This window comes from Cyanistes caeruleus, chromosome Z, assembly GCF_971803275.1.
Source record: "Cyanistes caeruleus chromosome Z, bCyaCae1.hap1.1, whole genome shotgun sequence".
NCBI classification, from domain to species: domain Eukaryota; kingdom Metazoa; phylum Chordata; class Aves; order Passeriformes; family Paridae; genus Cyanistes; species Cyanistes caeruleus.
In genome coordinates, this window is record NC_141732.1 from 51,524,173 (window position 1) to 51,542,974 (window position 18,802).

At 34.0% G+C, this 18,802-nt stretch overlaps 1 protein-coding gene across 2 annotated transcripts in view; it reads left to right on the forward strand.

Moving 5' to 3' along the window:
* PTPRD (protein tyrosine phosphatase receptor type D) overlaps window positions 1-18,802 on the forward strand; it is a 1,176,387-nt gene that overhangs the window by 368,615 nt on the left and 788,970 nt on the right. For both annotated transcript variants that reach the window (XM_086870058.1, XM_086870064.1), the window contains exon 5: window positions 14,871-14,914. The gene's annotated coding sequence lies outside the window, so the exon portion shown is untranslated. The remainder of the gene's footprint in view (window positions 1-14,870; window positions 14,915-18,802) is intronic.

An 18,802-nucleotide genomic window follows, 5' to 3' on the forward strand; every position in this document is an offset into this window, starting at 1 on the left:
GTCAGCTCCTCAGTGTCCAAAGACAGCTCAAACAGTTCTGGTATCTTCTCAGCTGGTGGCTTGATATACTTGATAACAACACATTTGTACTAGGAACACTCACTATCCTTTAAGACAGCATCAATGTGTAACTGGCTTCACTTGTTCACAGAAAAATCTTCATCAGAACATTCTGAAATCTCTAGAGGAGAACTTACTGTTACAGGAACCTATCTCTTCTGAAATGGAACATGATATCCTGGACTTTCATTGCTCCAGGGGGATTGATCCAGAGATGGAATGTGATTTAGTTCTTGAAAATCTGCCTCGTATGGAGGTGCTATAATAATGGATGAATCTCAACATCTCTCTTCAACATACAATAGAGTTGGAGAGTCATACTTTTCATGCTCACCATATGCTTCTCAGTTAAAAGGAGACAGTGCATGGTTGACAAATTCAACTGAAATACAGAGTTTCCCTGTTAGAGGTGTTTTGTTAAGAAAATCTACAGCTTTCAAGAATGATAGAAGAGCCTTTTCCTGGAGGTCTGAGTATTCCTTAAAGTCATCTGCATCACCAATTCTGTGGAAAATAGACAAGAAATACTGGTTGCAGAGTGGGCATCCTTCTTTGGTTCTTGACCATTCCTGGACAAAACAGCAGCAGAACCTGTAGAGCCTATGTTCTAGCAATCAGCATTTTCAAATCTGCTCAAACAGACAGGGCTTCAGAAACAGGAGATGCTTGTATAAGATGCATCAAGTATACTGGTCTTGCCTAGAATAAATTCTTCTATAGCTTGTATGTTTTGGATTTGTGATGAAAAAAGTGTTAATAACAACTGGGATGATTTAGTTTTTGTTGAGCAACATTTACAGAGTCTCAAGGCACTTTCTGCTTCTCATACTACACCATCAATGAGGAGGCTGGGGGTTCACAAGCAGTTGGAAGTGATACAACCTGGAAAACTGACCCTAAATGACTACAGGGATATTCCATACCATATAACAACACACTTATCAATAAAAGCTGTGAGAGGAAGAGGAAGAGGAAGAGGAAGAAGGAAGAAGGAAAAAGGAAGAAGGAAAAAGGAAGGAAGAACAAAGAAGGAGGAAGTGAGGAACATTCTGAACTATGACATTCCCAAATAAAGTTGTGCCTGAAGTAACCCTGCTTTCCTGGAAATGGCTGAAGACTTGCCTGATAATAGGAAGTAGGCAATGAATTCCTTGTTTTGCTTTGCTTGCAGGTATACCTTGGTTCTATTTGTTAAACTTTGTTCATCTCAACCCATGAATTTTCGCACTTTCAGCCTTTCAACTCATTCTCCCTCTAGGGCACATAATCACAATTGTGTGGTACATAGCTGCCAGACAGGGTTAAACCACAACAATCATAGAATTGTAGAATCTTAAAATCATGAAGTGATCATGGAATGGTTTGGATTTGAAGTTTTTTTCTAGGTATCTACTTCCCAATCCCACTGCCATGGGCAGGGAAACCTTTCACCAGATCAGGTTGCTCAAAGATGGCATCCAGTCTGGCCTTGAACACTTCAGGGATGGGACACTCACAGCTTTTCTGGGCAAGTTCACTATCTCACTTGTCTCACTATCATTACGGTAACAATTTAATTCTCAGTATCTATCAAAATTTCTCCTCTTTCGGTTTAGAACCATTACCCCTCATTGTGCCACTACACTCCCTGAATAAAGGGCTCCTAAATCCAGGCCTCTAGAACATCTACCCAGAACCTTCTCCTCAACAGGTTCAGCAAACTCAACTCTCACAGCCTGTCAGGCATTTGAGGGTAATCTCCATGACTTTCCTCTCAGAAGCCTGTCTGTTGGCATCTGGTCCAACTTGTATTAGCTTAGGGTAAGATTTTATTCACTGCAAACTTCTAACTTCTGTGAAGTCATATTCAAAAGAAAGAGACAGAAAACTCATTATTCTTCCAGAGGGAAAATAAATTTAGGGTATAGACAAAGTAACCTTTAAGAATTGCTTTAAGTTTTAAAAAGCACTGATAAAAAATCAAGAAATAACACTAACTACTTTGCTTGGACTCTAGGAAAAACACCTTATAAGTACAGGTGTCATGACTAAATTTCATTCCAATACAAAAAAGGAAGGACTTTGAAAAATATCCAGGCTTAGGAACCCTGTTTCTAGAAAAAATTACTTCCCAATGAAGTAATCATCTACCTTCTCTAACAAGAGCAAGACTTTCTTCACTTTCAGCTAGAGGTTCTCAATTGCAACACCACCTCTTTCTGGGGAATGCAGTAGACTGCGGAATCATGTATTCACAGAAGTCCTAAATCAGCTGTTCTGTTATGAATGCAGGTGCAGCAGACACAGCTACTGACACCTCTTACCCACCAAAAAACTGGTATTCCTTCCATTCTTAGGAAGCCAGACTTCACACTGGTGTTTGCTCTTTCTGACTTCTAAAAGGGCTATTCTTTGCATTTTGGCTCTACATTGACCTTGTCCAACAGATCCTCCTTCTCCAGTGTCCTGTTTCTCTTACACAACGTTCAGCAGCTGTGTTCTCTCTGTAGACTCTCTGCAAAGCTCACCAGGGATTAAGCACAGCAACAACTAGCTGGAAGTGGATTTTCTGGGTGGTTTTCCTGGCAGTCAGAATTCTGTAGCTTCTAAACTGCTTGAGCAATATCACAGAATAAGAATGCATCTCCACAGAAGCAGATTTATTGAAAATGAAGAAGAAAAGCAACAGATGGATATAGCAAGGCCTATAGTCAGAGTACATACAAATTGCAGTTTTAGGTGGAACTTGAATCATACTGGCATATATGAAGACTAAAGGTGGCCTTGCTCTGTCTTCATCATTTTTCGATGAAAAATAGTTCAGTAAGATTCTGATTAACATAAATATTTCCACAAGAAACCAATGTTTACATATGAAAAATACAAGACTTAATTTTATCCCTATAGAAAACAAAACAGAGCAAACAACCTCCTTCAAAAAAGTCAAACAAAAAACAAAAAAAAAAAAAAAAAACAAAACAAAACAAAACAAACAAAATCCTCCCCCGCCCCAAAACAAAATCTAAAACAAACCAAACCAATCAAATATTTAACTTACAGTACCGGTATTAATGTTCTTACGGTCCTGTACTGTTCACATACTACTTGCTTCTACTTTATTGAGCCAAGCACACTGGCTAGTACTGGTGGACCACACACAGAGATTGTTATCCTGGTTGACCTCCAGAGGCGCTTTCCACCCTAAATTAGTCAATGGCTTGATAACTATAGCAGAAACAGCCAAACATCATTCTTACACTCATCCTCAGCTTTGCAGTGCCTTTGAATATAGTCAGACTGTCCATTGTACTCTAGCTATAAATCTATTTTAACCTTAATTTAGGTATCCATCTTAAACTCAGGAGTTATGAGTTTGTGGAAATGAGTGACCAAGTCACACAAAATTCATCAGGCCGTCTTTTGCAGCAAGTAAAGAAGCAGATTGTAACCATATGCTTAAAACTGGGCAAAAAGTCTGACATACAGACAGAAGATGCACACGGAGACATGGGCACAGGCTCACACACAGATAGACAAAAGCCGTGGGTTTGTCTTTAACAATGAATGCATCTGAAATGGTGCATTCTGTTCTGTGTGTGATTTCTCCCAAATGGCCCTTCATACAAACATCACCGGAATGTCAAAACATTGTAAAAACTTAACACGAGAAGCAGTTATATCACAAAAAGTGAGTCTGGTCCAGAAGATCTGTCTTTGGATTTGAATTTTTCACATTTTAAGCAGCTAAGGATGCAATTATATTGTAGCATCATATTTCATTAAAAAAAAAGGATGGACCAAACCCTATCTAAATATTAGTATATATTTGGAAATGTAGAGGAGAGGTAAAGACATTTCCACAATTACAAAATAATCTTAAAATAACAGCGAAGATAGTATTTAAATTGAAGTTGTGCGTATGCAAGATATTGACATCGAAATGTTTATATTCGTGACATTTTTTTATGTAGTCATAGGGATAAAATTCTCCCACCTGTTCAGACAAAAGATGATGATGTAGAAACATATGAATGTCTCTAATATCTATTCTGTTTAAAAATCTCTAGCTTTTCTCTGGTAGAAACAACAGTTACTGGTACTAAACCCCATGATTTCCCTTTTTCATAATTAAATTTAAGAAGAGATTTAATACCTTCCTTTTGAATTTTTAATTCTATTTATAAAATTTTATCATTCTGTAGTTTGGATAGCTAGGTTTTAAGTAACATATTTGATGCAACTAATAAATTATGCAATTAATTACAATAATATGTTGTGCATTCAACCTCAAATTTACTGTATTTCACAGTACACAGTATAAATTGTGAGCATGGATAAATTAACAGAAAGAAAATAATTTTGTGAAATCCTGCTTTAACCTAGGTTACTTTTATGTACAAAAAGTGTCTTCCATCTTTCAGGAATACAAAGAATAACTGATAACTCAGTGAAGTCAGCAAAAAGCCCAACATGTGAGCCTCAGTTATACCTGACATATTAACCCTTGGATACAATGACTAAAAATTATTTTTCTGATAAAATTAAGACTTGGAAAAAGATACAGATAGCAAACATGTTTTAATTTCTATTAATAAATTATAGATAATATAAACACCATCTGTCTGTCTGGAAATATGATTGCTAGGTAAACTATTGTTATTTTCAAGAATATCTGCATATTTAATGATGTTTCTTTGTTCTGAAGCTTTTTTTACCAGAGAAGGAAGTTTGTCAAATTTACAATGGATTTTTTTGTATGTAACATAGTAGATTTTCTTCCCCAGTAATTGTAGACATATTTAATGTATGAAATTTCATGAAACTTAGAAGAGATTATAGAGTATTGATAGCTAAAATAAAAAAGTAAAAAACAACCTTTGTCATATGGAGGTATCTTTAAAAGATATAAAATTGAAAAAAAATTACTAAAATCTAATTTACACAACTTGAAATTAAAACAGAGATAACAAAACTAAAAGAAATCCAGAAGCTTCATAATTCTTTTTTAAAAGTGAATGTGTCATCTTTGATAATCTGAAATAGTGTCTCTTTAGTCTAAGGTCATTGTCCTTAAGATCTTAAGGGTCTCTTAATTATTGCATTGTTTTTATAATCTGATAATTTATGATCAGATTAAAATGTGCAGAAAAAAACAAACCCTTTTAGTCAAATATTTTTTTCTGGACTTGAGTGCAAATAACTATATGACCAAAGAATTTATAGCATTATTATTACTATTCTTTTAGGAAGTTTGTTTTCAGTCCCCTTTGGATAATTTTTTCACCTCTGTTGCTTGGTCTTTTAACAGCCTTTCTGATCCAATACTAATGCAAATTACATTGTCATGTTTTGTGACTTTTCCACACTTATCACTCAGCTATAGCCTAGATTCACAGATTTATTTTTTTTTTATTTTATTTTTTTATTTTTATTTTTTTTTCTTTTTAATCACTAATGGATTTGCTACTAACCTATGGCTTCAGCCATGGAAAGTTGCCTTTGGTATCATTGATGTATGCATTATGCTGATAAGTACCATGGTTCATTTTCCTCTTGGGTAAGCACAGTTAAAAAAGAAAGGCGGGGGGTAGCGAAAGAGAGAAACTCTCAGACTAATAATTACCTTAGCCTGAGACAAGGATGGCAAAACACACTAGATTGCTTTCTAACATTCTGTTATGTGTAATGAAATATGGCTGCTTCAGGACAACTTCTGTCATTTTTGTGTTATTTCACTGAATTCCTCAAAACTGCATTTCATTTACCATTATCAGTGTGATAATGTTTAATTAAAGGGCAAATTTTAGCCTAATGATGAATTTTTTCCTGACATCAAAAGGACTGTCCTTTGTATTCTCAGTGTCATCATTTTATATTACATTTTAATTTGTTACTTCATCAGTGTGAACTGAGTGTCCTAATATGTACAGAATCATTTGTCATGATTCAGTGATCTAACAAGGCTTGTTGAAAGGTGAACTGATTAGTAAAAATAATGAAGATTTCAACCTTATGGAACATATTATGGAATAAATTCTATATACAAGGGAACTTGTATCACATAGGACAGGAAATACTGGTCTTCAGATATATATTTTACTGTATCATATAAGATCTGAAAAGGAAAAAAATATACAAAAGTATTTAATTCCTTCATAAAGAGACTTTAATTCAACTATAGTGGTTGGTACTGTAAATATTTTCTGATTTTATTATGAATGGGTAACAAAGGTCAAAGTAGACTTGGCCAGATAGGTTAATAAACTCAGAAATTCTGTATATCTCAAACTTCTCTAAGAAATGTCTGGGTGTATGTCAACAAGTTTAAATAGTTTCTGTCATTATCATCCTGTAATTCCTTTAGAGCTAAAAAGTAAAAAAGAGAAATGAGTCCACCAAAGTGGAGAAGCATACTGATAAGTGGTGATTAAAACTGGGAGATTATAATGTATTTACATTTTTTTTAACATAATTTAGTTTTAAGAAAAATTACAATTAATGTTTTCTTATCTTGCAAAAAATTCATGTAGGGCTCTAGAAATCCACCTGTTGTTGACAGTTTGCTGTATTAATGTGCTATATTACATCACCTACTGACACCACAAACATATCACAGACAGTTTTACAACTTGCTTTATATGCAGATGTTTTTAGAAGTATATACAACTGAACATTTCAGAAATAGTGGCATCCTAGAAATATTATTTGCTCAAGCAACTAGATTTTGGATTCAATAAATCCCCTATCTGTCTTTCATTTTTATTTGCATTATCAACAAATGTAAAGTTGTCTTTGTTTGCTTTTAGGTTTACAACTAAAGTGGATTACAGTAAAACTCTGTTTTAAAAACACCATGTTCACACTGTTATTAGAGTTTGGGTCAGGCTTCCACTGACCAGGCTTCAGTTCACTTAGTGTCCTACAAAAAAAATGCTTTCTGGATGAAACTGAAGTGAAAAATCTGCTTCAGAAATGCACACAATATAATACAACTTTTAGTGAGCACTAAATACTGAGTGACAGACAGGAGCTAATTTCAGTTAAAAACTTGAACCATGCAAAATTTGGATGCTGGGTCCTAGCACAGGCTGGGGACTACATCAATGTTTTACCACATGACTCTTAATATGCTTTTGTTGTACCATTTTTCAGCTGGTGAATTTGGATTTTGAATGCTTAAATCTGGCTCTAGAATATATGAAGACTTCTTTTATATGCTCAGTATATTTGTGTGGAGAGCTAAGCAGTGAAATTCATGAATGATACACTAAGAAATTACCTGTAACTGTACTACAAGTAGTGATAAGAATAAATGTATTTTACACTGGATTTTCTCTGATGTTTTTATTTATTTCCAGCTGATGTAGATTAGTATCTTCAGTTTTTTAACTTTGAGCTTTCTCCCAAAAAACTTCTGAGATGTTTCTCCTAGTTAGAGTAATTTTTCATACTAACAGCTAGCAATGACAATTGCACTTCCATGCCACTCCAGTTATATCTAGGTAGAGAATATTCATTCCTGATACAACGAAGTTCTCCCAACTCTCTGTGACTTCTAATTAAACTTGTAAGAATATCTGGTTTGTTTTCAGTGGGAGACGAAAAAATGTTGATTACTGTGGACTGAGATTCCACTCATTCTTCCCTATACAAACTGTCCCATTTTGCTCAGAATTTAACAACAGCAAAAAGAATAGCTGTCCTTTTGGGTCTTGTAAATTGGGCTCTGCATGAGTCATGAACTCCAAGTCAGTCTGCTGGCTTAAAAACACATCTCTTAAAGAGTAGTTTTGCAAAATGATAGGGCATAAAAAGCAAGCATTGATAGAAGGTTATTCTTTCCTTGCAACAAGAGGCTATTATTCTGTGTGTGGGAGGGGACATATTTTGAAAGCCTTTTTGTCCCTTTGTCATTTACTCATATTACCACTTATAGGTTTGTTGAAGCACACTTCTTTTAGCCAGCTCTTTACTATATGTTCCTTCAAGTAAAAAAGTTTCTTAATGCATTTTTTTAACTCCATTATTATAAAAAATTAACTTTATTTCATCTTTTTTGTAGGAGGTTCCTCTCCTTTGTATATACTGTGTCAAACAACAAACTTCCTATCCCACTGATATTAGTAATATCAGTAAAATCAGGTTTCAAAAAACATCCCTTGAAAATTATCAGGCTTCAATCTGCAATTCTCAGGGAAGGGAACCATTTGCAGCCAAGATATGGGGAAGAAAATTCCATTTCCTTTAGAGGACTGAGACTGTGGCCCCTGAGACACCTCCTCAGAAGAAAATAATGCTAAAGCTAGAAGCAGAAAAGATAACTGGGCATCAGGCAAAGCTTTTTAATGATCTGTACACTGCCAGAAGAGTTTCAAATAGAATCTAAACTGTATTTGAATGAAATAATTCCTGTCAAGTTACTCAGGGAAAAAGTAAAAGTACATAAGCCAAGAAAATGCAATTATAAAAAAGGGCCATGCTTTTGGTGATGAAGATATTGGATAGTTACATAGCTATTTTATGAAATTTGGGAGACTGGAGAAAGACAGAAAACCTAACTGGTTATGACAGGAGCAGAGGGGCAGAGGAGAGAAGCATGAAAGTGAACCTTTGTGTGATGGGGATATTTTTTGAGAGGACAAAGTCTTGTAAACACAAAGATGTGACTAGCATGAATGTTTGAATCAGATGGAGTATCTTGTGAATGGCATATCTTCTACACATACAGAAAATGGTAAAACTAAGAGGAAGATGGGAGCGTTTACACATTGATTTTCTTCCTTGGTAGGTTGGTTGGTTGGATTGTTCAGTTTGCTTGGCTTGGCTTGGTTTGGATTTTTTTGTCAGTTTTAGCAATAATTAACAACCTTCCTTAGGTAAGATTAGCTATTTATTTGAGACAGGTTTTACAAAAATCTACAAGTGAGATAAACAAGTTTGTAATGGATGGGGATATTGCCGCTGGTCCTGTGCTAAAAGTTAGAATGTTGTGCAGCTCTTGGAGACATTATGATCTGAGATCCAGACTTAAAAAGAGAGGAATTCAAAACAGTAATAATAGAACTTAGAAAAGAGTTTACCATGGTGAAAGGCAGAGGACAAATCACATAGCTTGAATTTTTTTACTGGATAAACAATGATGTCTGAACATGCTGCACATATTTTTGTTGAGCTTATACAGCAAGTTTACATAAGAAAAAGTATAAAACAAGTGTAATAGAGAAAAATTATAAAGCAGATGCATAAAGAGGATGCATAAATATTAATGAGATATCTGTAGAAATATGACTCCCATGTTATTCAGTGTTGCAGGTATTGCACAGAAAATATTTTATCTGGTAAAACTTAAGAAGAAATCAAAGACCAATATTATCTTCCCATCCATGTAATAGTATAACGGTGTGACACGTTGATGTCAGAGTTGCAGTCTGATAATATGGTACAGTTGTGAACAGAATTGGGCTGGTTTTGAATTGTGCTGAACATAGCACAAAAAATAAAGATCTTTTTGTTGTTTGCTGAGCAAGATGTACACAGATCCAAGACATTTCTGCTTCTTGTACTGCCATGCTGGTGAAGAAACTGAGGGTTCTTGGGAGGCTGGGATGAGACACAGCTGGGACAGGTCACCACGTCAACCAAGGGGATATTCCAGACCACGGGGCATCATGTCAGTATATAAAGTGGGGGGAAGGAAGAGGGAGAGTGGAACACTTGGAATGATAGTATCTGTCTATCCAAGTAACCACTGCACATGATGGACCCTGTTCCCCTGGAGATAACTGAAACCTGCATGCCCATGTGTAGCAGTGAACTAATTCCCTACTTAATTAACTTTTACCTTTCCATTGGTAGGGGAGAGAGCAAGTGGCTGTGTGGAGCTTAGTTGTTGATTTGAGTAAAATTATGACAGTTCTCTTTAGACACCCAAAGTGAAGCTCAAAGGGTTTGAGATAGTGATGCATCTGATTGGGGTTTACTAGATTGAATTGATATGTGTTAGTGCTGTTTAGCTAATTAAGACATTAGTAAAAGTACTATTTTTGGTAGTCATAAGAGTCCTGCAATGATTTTGAAAGAATAATGTTAAGGTGCAGTTCTACAAAGTATGACGTAAACTGTATACGATGAGGAGTTATTGCATTTATTAGGTCATTATCAGTATAATGATTAAGAATAACTCTGTATCATATAGATAAAAGCAGAATGGGAGTCAAGTATAGCATGAGCATGCAGATTCGCTGTTGCTTAAATTTTCTGCTTCCTTATGGTAAGAGAATTCTTCATAAACTTAAAGAAAAGTACATAATCTCAATGATTTGGGCCCAAACTGCATGCTCCAGTGGGCTTATTCACCCCTCTACTATCATATTTGAGGAACACATGTCCAAATTTATGCTGAAATAGCATCATTTATATTACTATTTAGCAACAGCATATAATGAATGCTGCTTACTTCTTCCCTTATAGAAGGAACTTGGTATAAAAATAATTCTTTTATTTACTTTCCCATTCTGAATGCTCTTACTTTTCCAGTTTGTCTATTTACCTATAATTGACAAGCTATTGCAAGCAATTAGGTATTCTCTAGTTGGCTGGCCTTTGCAAAGAAGATTCTTGGAGGAGATCAAGAAAATTAACTACTACATATTTCTTAGCGTGAAATTCCCAATAAAGCAATACAAAGCAAATATTCTTATATTAAAGATTAAATAATACATGTTCTTTGACAGTAATTGAATGTATTTTCAAGAGAGGTTTAATTTTGATAGATTAATATTTTTCTATTTTATCACTGTTTGTTTCCTCTTTGTCTCAAATAGTAAATATTTCATACTACTAACACTTTAGGGTTGACACAACAGTGAGAGCCAGATTAAAGGCCTCTAGCTGCAACTTTAATAAGAAATATTCCTTAAATAAAGTTAATTTTTACACAGTGGTTTTATATCCACAGGAGTAATATTCACACATATGTCATCATAGTTGCAATGGCAGATACCCCATGTCCCCCATCAGTCCTAGTCCTGAAAGGATCAAATGCTATTGGTTAAAATGCCTCCATAATAATCTCAGAATAACTATTGATGTCATTAGAATCTGTCTAGGCTTTGCATCACCTCTTTAATTTTGAACTCTGAGATAAGACTTGCAGACTGAATTTTAGAAGGGATTAGCTGCTTGGGTAAATACCTGAACATCTAACCTATAGGTCCTTTGAGAAATCACATTGATGAGATTTACATGACTAAGTGTTTTGGAAAATCTACACCTATCTTCAACATATAGAAATGCTTTTCACAAGTCTTGGGGCTTAGGCATCTTTAATAACATAATCAAGAAAATATATTAAAAAAACTAGAAAAAATTTCTTGACTACAGCACTATACTGTCCAGAAGAGTTGTTTTGTGCTTTTTTTTTAACTTTTCTACAATGAAATACACCATGGACATACAGTGAGAAAGGAGCAAGCCTTGGAGTTCAGAGGATGACAAACATGCTATTCAAAGAAAATATTTTTCTTACCACAAAATACTGATCATCAAAAATACTGACAGTATTTTTAAAGAACAAAGCTTTAAAGAACAAAGCTGCTATGCCCTTCTGGGGTTTTTTGGTTTGAGACAACATGAAAGGAGCAGAGGTATGAAGCAGCTCATTCACAGCCTAGTCCTTTTTCAGGTGAAATCAGAAGTATGATTCTTTTCTGTTGAGGTATTAAGAAGGTGGACATCCCAACATCATCTTCATTCACAGTTTATCATTTTATCATATAAGTTTTAGTGACCTTCTTTTCAATTGATATAAATGTAAATAAAGTAAGAAAGAATTAATTCACAGTGGCCTAATATTCCTGTCCAAGAAGCTATTTGTGTTTTTAACACATTTGTAAAAACACACCTTTGAGATCTGTTTAGGTTCAGTGCATAGCATTTTTTTATCGGTTCCTGTCAGTCCTCTTAACACTAACTCTTTCTTTTTGCAAACATTAATTCTTCAATTAAAACATAAATTAACTTCAGGTCTAGGGAAAACTGGCACTTACGGAATGGAAGATAGAATTCTTACCAGAAGCCAGTGACTAAGTCTCAAAGGACTGTTGCCCAGTACCTCTGATTTTAGAAAAAAATTGGTATTTTGGGGAGTGGATTAAGAAGAGTGGCAGAAGGGAGTACCTGTTTCACAAAGAAACACATGACTTAGCAGCAAAATAGACTTCACCTTGGTGATGAGCCATCACAGGACGTGACTGGTTTGACTGCATTTAAGAACAAGTGTATGGTGTTTTTGCATATTTATTATCCTCAGAATAACATCCTGAAAATAGGAATTTGCCATATGAAAGAAACTCTTCTGGTTACAAATTCGGTGGTTTTTAGAGTTGTTGTGTATTACACACTTTGAAATAGACCTACTTGTTTTCACTGATGTTTAACATTAAAGAAATGCACTTCTGAATCTAAAAAATTCAGTGACCTTTCCTTTGACTTCAAAGATATGCTCTGCCCCTAAAGAAAATGAAGGAATTATTCCAGAATATGATGCACTTTTTCTCATGTCCTCCATATAGATATTTATCAGTAAACTGCTTAAAATATTTCAACAAATCTGACGAGTGACAAGATCAGTCACTGCTCTTAAAGCTGAGCTGTGGAAGACAGTTACAATTTTTAGATTATTCCATTAGTTTCAAAAGGAGTAAATTAATAATTTACATTAAGGTCACTGCTAATTACAGCATTAGCCTTGCAAAGTTTAAAAGTTTGAATAACTCACTGGAGTGAGTTCTGAAACAAGGAAATTCAAACTGATTTTAATACAGAGTAAAATATATGCATTTGTGCATTTAGATTGGTTATAGCTGGTCATTTTTTTATTGGTTTGTTTGCTTTCTTGCATGTTTTTGTTGTTTTGTTTGGGCTTTTTTTTTGTTTTTTGCAGGGGAATTACATGTAAAGAGCAGAGATGGGCTGTACAGTCAGTCATGTAATGCACTCACTGTATGCCATTTCTATACAAATCCTGTAATTTACTTGATTTCTGTTCAGGTATCCATATTCTCAAAATTATATTTGAAAAGTCTTCATCCCAGATGAGTTTTAAGTATTCTTTACTCATACAGTCAAATTTCTTAAGACTAGTTTCTTCCTCTGGCTCCACAAACTGATATGTTCTTGTTGCTGCTGAAGATGAATAGATCACACAGACACAGGTCGAGGTGTGGTGAAAAGAAGAAAAGGTTTATTTTTCCTCCCAGGATTTATAGGCTTGTGACCACAGCCAGGGATTGGATGGTCAGGATAACACTTTCTCACTGCACTGGCCATGAGAGATGCCCGTCACAGGACGTGTAGCAGAAAGAATGTACACATATCTATGTTTACAGTTATTGTCCTGGGAAAGTCCTTAGAAAACCATGTCAGCAAGCCCAGAAGCTGAGTTTTCAGGGCGACATGTTCTTCCTGGAAACAATCAATCTTCTCCTGTTTGGACAGTTAAGATTCTTCATTTCTAATTATTGCAGGACTAAACCAAAGACATGGTAAATTTCAGCCTCCTAAATATATATATCTTAAATTTTACAGCCCTTCATACTTGCAACCACCATAAGATTTTATGAAGAGAAGCATGTTGAATACTTACGTGAACATTGCCTATATAGTTTTAATGCTGGGGGTGCATATACTAGGGATGCATATTGACAGAAAAATTGGTGGGAAAAACTGAGGAAAAGGGCTTTTGAACTTTTCCCTCTTCAAAAAACTAATATCTCAAGATATGCCCAAGAAATGTTAGTATAGGTATTACATATAGTCAAATCCCATGTGAATATAATGCAAATTTTCAGATCAATTTGATTAAACTTTCATCCTTTATTACGAATATTTCAAAATTACATAATGGCATGCCAGAATTCTACAGGTGAATTTTTTTTTGCAACAATATCAAAGACTCAGATGAGTCTTTGATGTTCTTTGAAGGAACAGCTAGGATTAAGGTTCATAACCTACCCTGATTATTGTTATCTAATTACTATTACTTGAGTCCTACTTTACCAAAAACACATAATAAAAAACTCCAAACTCTTAAAAAATTTTAATATTTAATAAAATGTTTCATACAGGCTCAAAACCAGTGAATTTAAGTGTTTTGCATTATAGAGCTTTTATTTGTGCTAATTTTTAAATGTCATTGATATCTGCAAACCAATTCAAGCCTGAAAATATGTTTCAAGAACTACAGAGGTATATATTTGGAAATGGTGACCCATAGTACAAATATTGAATTGTATACAATGTATTGAAAGTTTACATTGTATACTTTCATTTCTGAGATAATTTAAACATTCATTTATGAAAATTGCAATTAAAACTGCACTCTATCATCTAAAGTGAAATCCTTTGCAGTAAGAGTGGTGAGGCCCTGGAACAGTTTACCCAGAGGAGCTGTGACTGCCCCATCTTTCAAAGAGTTCAAGGCCAGGCTGGATTGGGCTCTGAACTACCTGGGCTGGTAGAAGGTGGCCCACAGTGGGGGAGCTGGGACTAGAAGATCTTTAAGGTGACTGCCAACCCAAATCAATCTATGATTTTATGATAATGAGATCTGTAGGAAAATTCAGAAACATATTTAATGGAAGGAAAAATAGAACTGCGTCTATCTTTTCATTTGCTAATTGTTCCTTTAAGATATGTATGAAGTGTTGCAAGATAATAATTCTTTCTAACTGTACCTATCAACAAATAAAAATATGTGTATAAAGGAAACCATGGTATTTGACAGCGACTGTTACAACCAGTAATATCAAATGTTTCTTAATCTTTTTTAGATCTCTGTCCTGAGACAAAACAACAGGATGTGCCTTGGAGAAGAGTAAGTTAAATAAGTCTTTGTCTTTGGTATATTTTCATTGTAATAATAACAATTGGTTACCATACATTGACTGTCAATGGAATAAATCTCTTATGCATTTATTTTTAAAATACTTAGCCACTCCCACTGCACTGTTTATACAGACTTAACCTTGATTTAAGTAAGTAACTTTTTCACGAGGTTTTTTTCAGAAGTAACTTTTTATTGAGTACACTGAACTTAAGCCTTAAGACTTTTTAGTAAATTACCCTCAAATATTTAAGCAACAACAGACAACACTCCTAGATTATTTTTTTCCTTCAGGTAACTTTACTCTAGAAAAGAAAACTGAAATAATAAGTTATTCTTAAAAAACCAAATTGTATGTGTTAAGCTACCTATTAATCACTGATCTCCTTTATCTCTGCCTGAAATTGTTGTCAACTCTGTAGTGCTTGGAAAGTTGCTTTTTAGCAAAGTGCATTTTTCACAAAGTTGTGAAAAAAAATTACATAGACCTAATATACAATTTATATCTCTCTCACACACACATACTTAGTGAGCTTTAAATGGAGAAATTTTCCTATCCAATTTTTGTATTGTTTTACTTTTTATTATTTTGATTTGTAGAGTTTTGCTTTATCCCAATAAAAACAGGTTTGAATACCAGTGACTCAATGGCATAGCTTGAGCAGAAATGCATCTGTTAACTGCTTGAAATTGAGAGAAGGACTAACAGCAAAGTATTTTTTTAAGTAAAGGACCCATCATACTGTTATTAGGATTAGTGCAATGTTAGTAATACGGACTACCAAGTGGCGTGGTGCTGCATTACGATGTTGGCTGCTAATCTTTATTTCTATATGTTAAAGATACCATAAAGTCTTTTTGGAAAAAAATCAAGTTACTATAATCCTGCAGTTATAAAAGACAAGATGAGCACACCTGGAATTTTGCCTTTGGTTAAGCGAGATTAGGACTTGGATTTTAGAACAAAGACTAATCCCGGTCCCTAAAGAAACAGTTCTCTAGACAGGAAAATGAGTCTTGTTTCACTGCACACACAGAAAAAGATGCAAGGAGGCAAAGGAATGAGCAGTACCGGGAAGTGATCATCTATGCTGGCTCCTGGGAGAATTGCTTTTCCTTTTCCCAAGTTTAAAAGCAATCTCCTAAAGCCACTGAAATCACTTGAGGTATATCTTCAATTCATTTCAATTGTCACAGTTCCGTTCCATTCAGCACAGTGGTATTAATTTTCATCACCTCACTGCCTGAACATAAATCTTTATTACATCAATTAATGAGTTTCATTTTTCCTTTCCTTTGATGTGTTTTGTGAGAATGCAGTATACATTCAGTCACATTTTCAGGGCACTCTATGAGACATTTGGCATGCAATCCTCGATATTGTAGCTATGCTGCTTTCAGGCCTACTGAGTTATTTGTGCCATACTCAATGAATAAATGTCTTTTTGTTCTGGAGCTGTTCTGTAGTACTCCAAGTTGTATCCTGACAATACACCAAGATCACTAGGTGGTCGGAAATAATGTCTTAATGGGAGGAAGCAAGACAAGGATGAAAAATGCCATTTTCTTAACTTGAAGTTGTTATGTTCCAAAAATGAACAACACATTTAGAAGTCATATGTAGATCAGATGTTATCCTAAATTAACATATTTTTGGACAAAAAACTGCATGCAGTTTACTTCATGTGGTTGCAAGCAACACTAGCAATATACTTCTAACAAAATAGGAGGAAAAAGGGATACTGAAGAGGAAGACATGAGTATTATGTCCTAAAATTAAAGTACTTTGATTCAAAAGGCAGTAAAATACTTTACCCATTCAAGATACAAACTGCAGCTGTGTTCTTAGAATTATAGAATAGAATCATACAAACATTTAGGTTAGAAATGCTAAAGTCTTAAGATGGTTGACCTAGCACTGCAAGTCCACCACAAAACCATGTCCCTAAGCATCATGTTTATTGATACTACCAGGTGAAAAGATTCACTAACTTCCAGATTTATGTTTCATAGCAAGAGAGGTGTCACTAGAACAAACATCTGTTCAGACCGAATTGAGATTACAGAACTAAGATTACATTATTTTGACAGAAGTTGCATGATATTTTTTGCAAACTTGTACCTCTCCATGTTAATCCTGGACTGCATTTAAATCCAAAGCACACTAACAAACTAAAAGATGTTTTTAATTAAGCCTGTATAAATTCTTTAATATTTGCAAGGATGAATGAAAAAAAAAAATACCTTTAGAATATTAGAGAACATAGTGATGAACTTATAAAAACCAAGCCTTGTCTTTTTCTGGAGAAATAAAAATAAAGGAACTGAAATTTATTTTTCAACTGATTCTGTACTGTTCTATCAAATGGCAAATGTTTAACATTGATTGAATATTTCTTAACCTGTCAGACTAATACTAATATCCCTTAAAAACTGACTAACAAATAATGTGTATCTTTGAAAAATGTCTAAATCATAGTGTCTGGAAACAGATTAATTACCAGTTATAAGATTATTTTGTTTATTGCTTTAAATCAGTTTTTCAGAAATTTGTAGACACTGAAAAAATTCTAATTGTTGGTCTGTTCTAAAGCTTACTCCTTTACTAAATGGATAAAATCTGTTTCTTACAATGAAATCAATCTAGATCTCTCAAAATATTAGTACTAAGAGATCCCTAGAAGTGTAATATGTGCAAATAGAAAATTCTCCCTCTCAACTTTATTACTCTTCTGATAGAACTATATCATTGACTAAAGTCAATTAAACATTTAAAAAAATCTGGATTAGGAAACCTCCTCAGCCATTCCTTTTCTTCTGAATTGTGAGCAGAAGTGTGGTTGCAAGAGAGAATAATTATGTTCTTTATTTGCAAGTTTGAAGTTATCAATGTAATTTTTATCATGCAGTAATGCAGTTAAGGAAAAATAAATTTAAACATATATATAGATATAGATGATATATAGATGATATAGATATAGATATAGATATAGATGATATAGATATAGATATAGATATATTATCAAAATTTTGTGATGTAAGTAATCATTTGAAGATTACTGTTTTTATGCATGTCTTTATGACACACTGCCTGCTCCAAAGAAACATAATAAAAATAATGTTATATTGATGACTTTCAGATTGATATTTTTTGAAAAGACTTGCATATTAAAATAAACTTGAAGAAAAAGAATTAGAGATAGAATTAAGAAAATAAAAAATCAAAGAAATCTATTACACAAAAAATGGTTCATATGTAAAGAAGTAAGGAGTGCTAAAGTCATCACAATTTTGACACAATGATATGAAAAGATGATTTTTTAGACTGAAACACTGTAACTAAATCTGCATCACTCATCAAAAAAACGTTGAACAGATTGTATTATAATTTGTGTTAATTAAATCATATGACAGCACTTTTTGTGTCATCATTCTTCAGAATCCGTATCTTAACAAGATAAAAAATTGTATTCCTATGTTAATATGCAATGAGATCTTGATGCTCATTTGATTTCCAGCAAAATTCTTACAATCCTCTACTTCAGCTGCTCTATTCTGATATGACGTCCAGGGTATGTACATCCAAGGAATGAATGGAGAAAATTATCTTTGAGTCCTTAGAGGTAGATATTTTTCAGTTCATCTGTCTCTTCATACAGCAGATTTTCAAATATTCTGTTCACAAATTTATGGATTCTTTCATTGTTTTATATATTAAATGTTCTATAATTTGCTAATATTAAAATATTAATAAGTAATATGCTAATATAATTTGATAATATTTTGAGTCCTTTCTCTTTATTTTAGTCAAACTAGTAGAAAGCTGTAAATTATATTTACAAAATAGCAAAAAATAAAAGCGAACATTTCAGCTTGAAA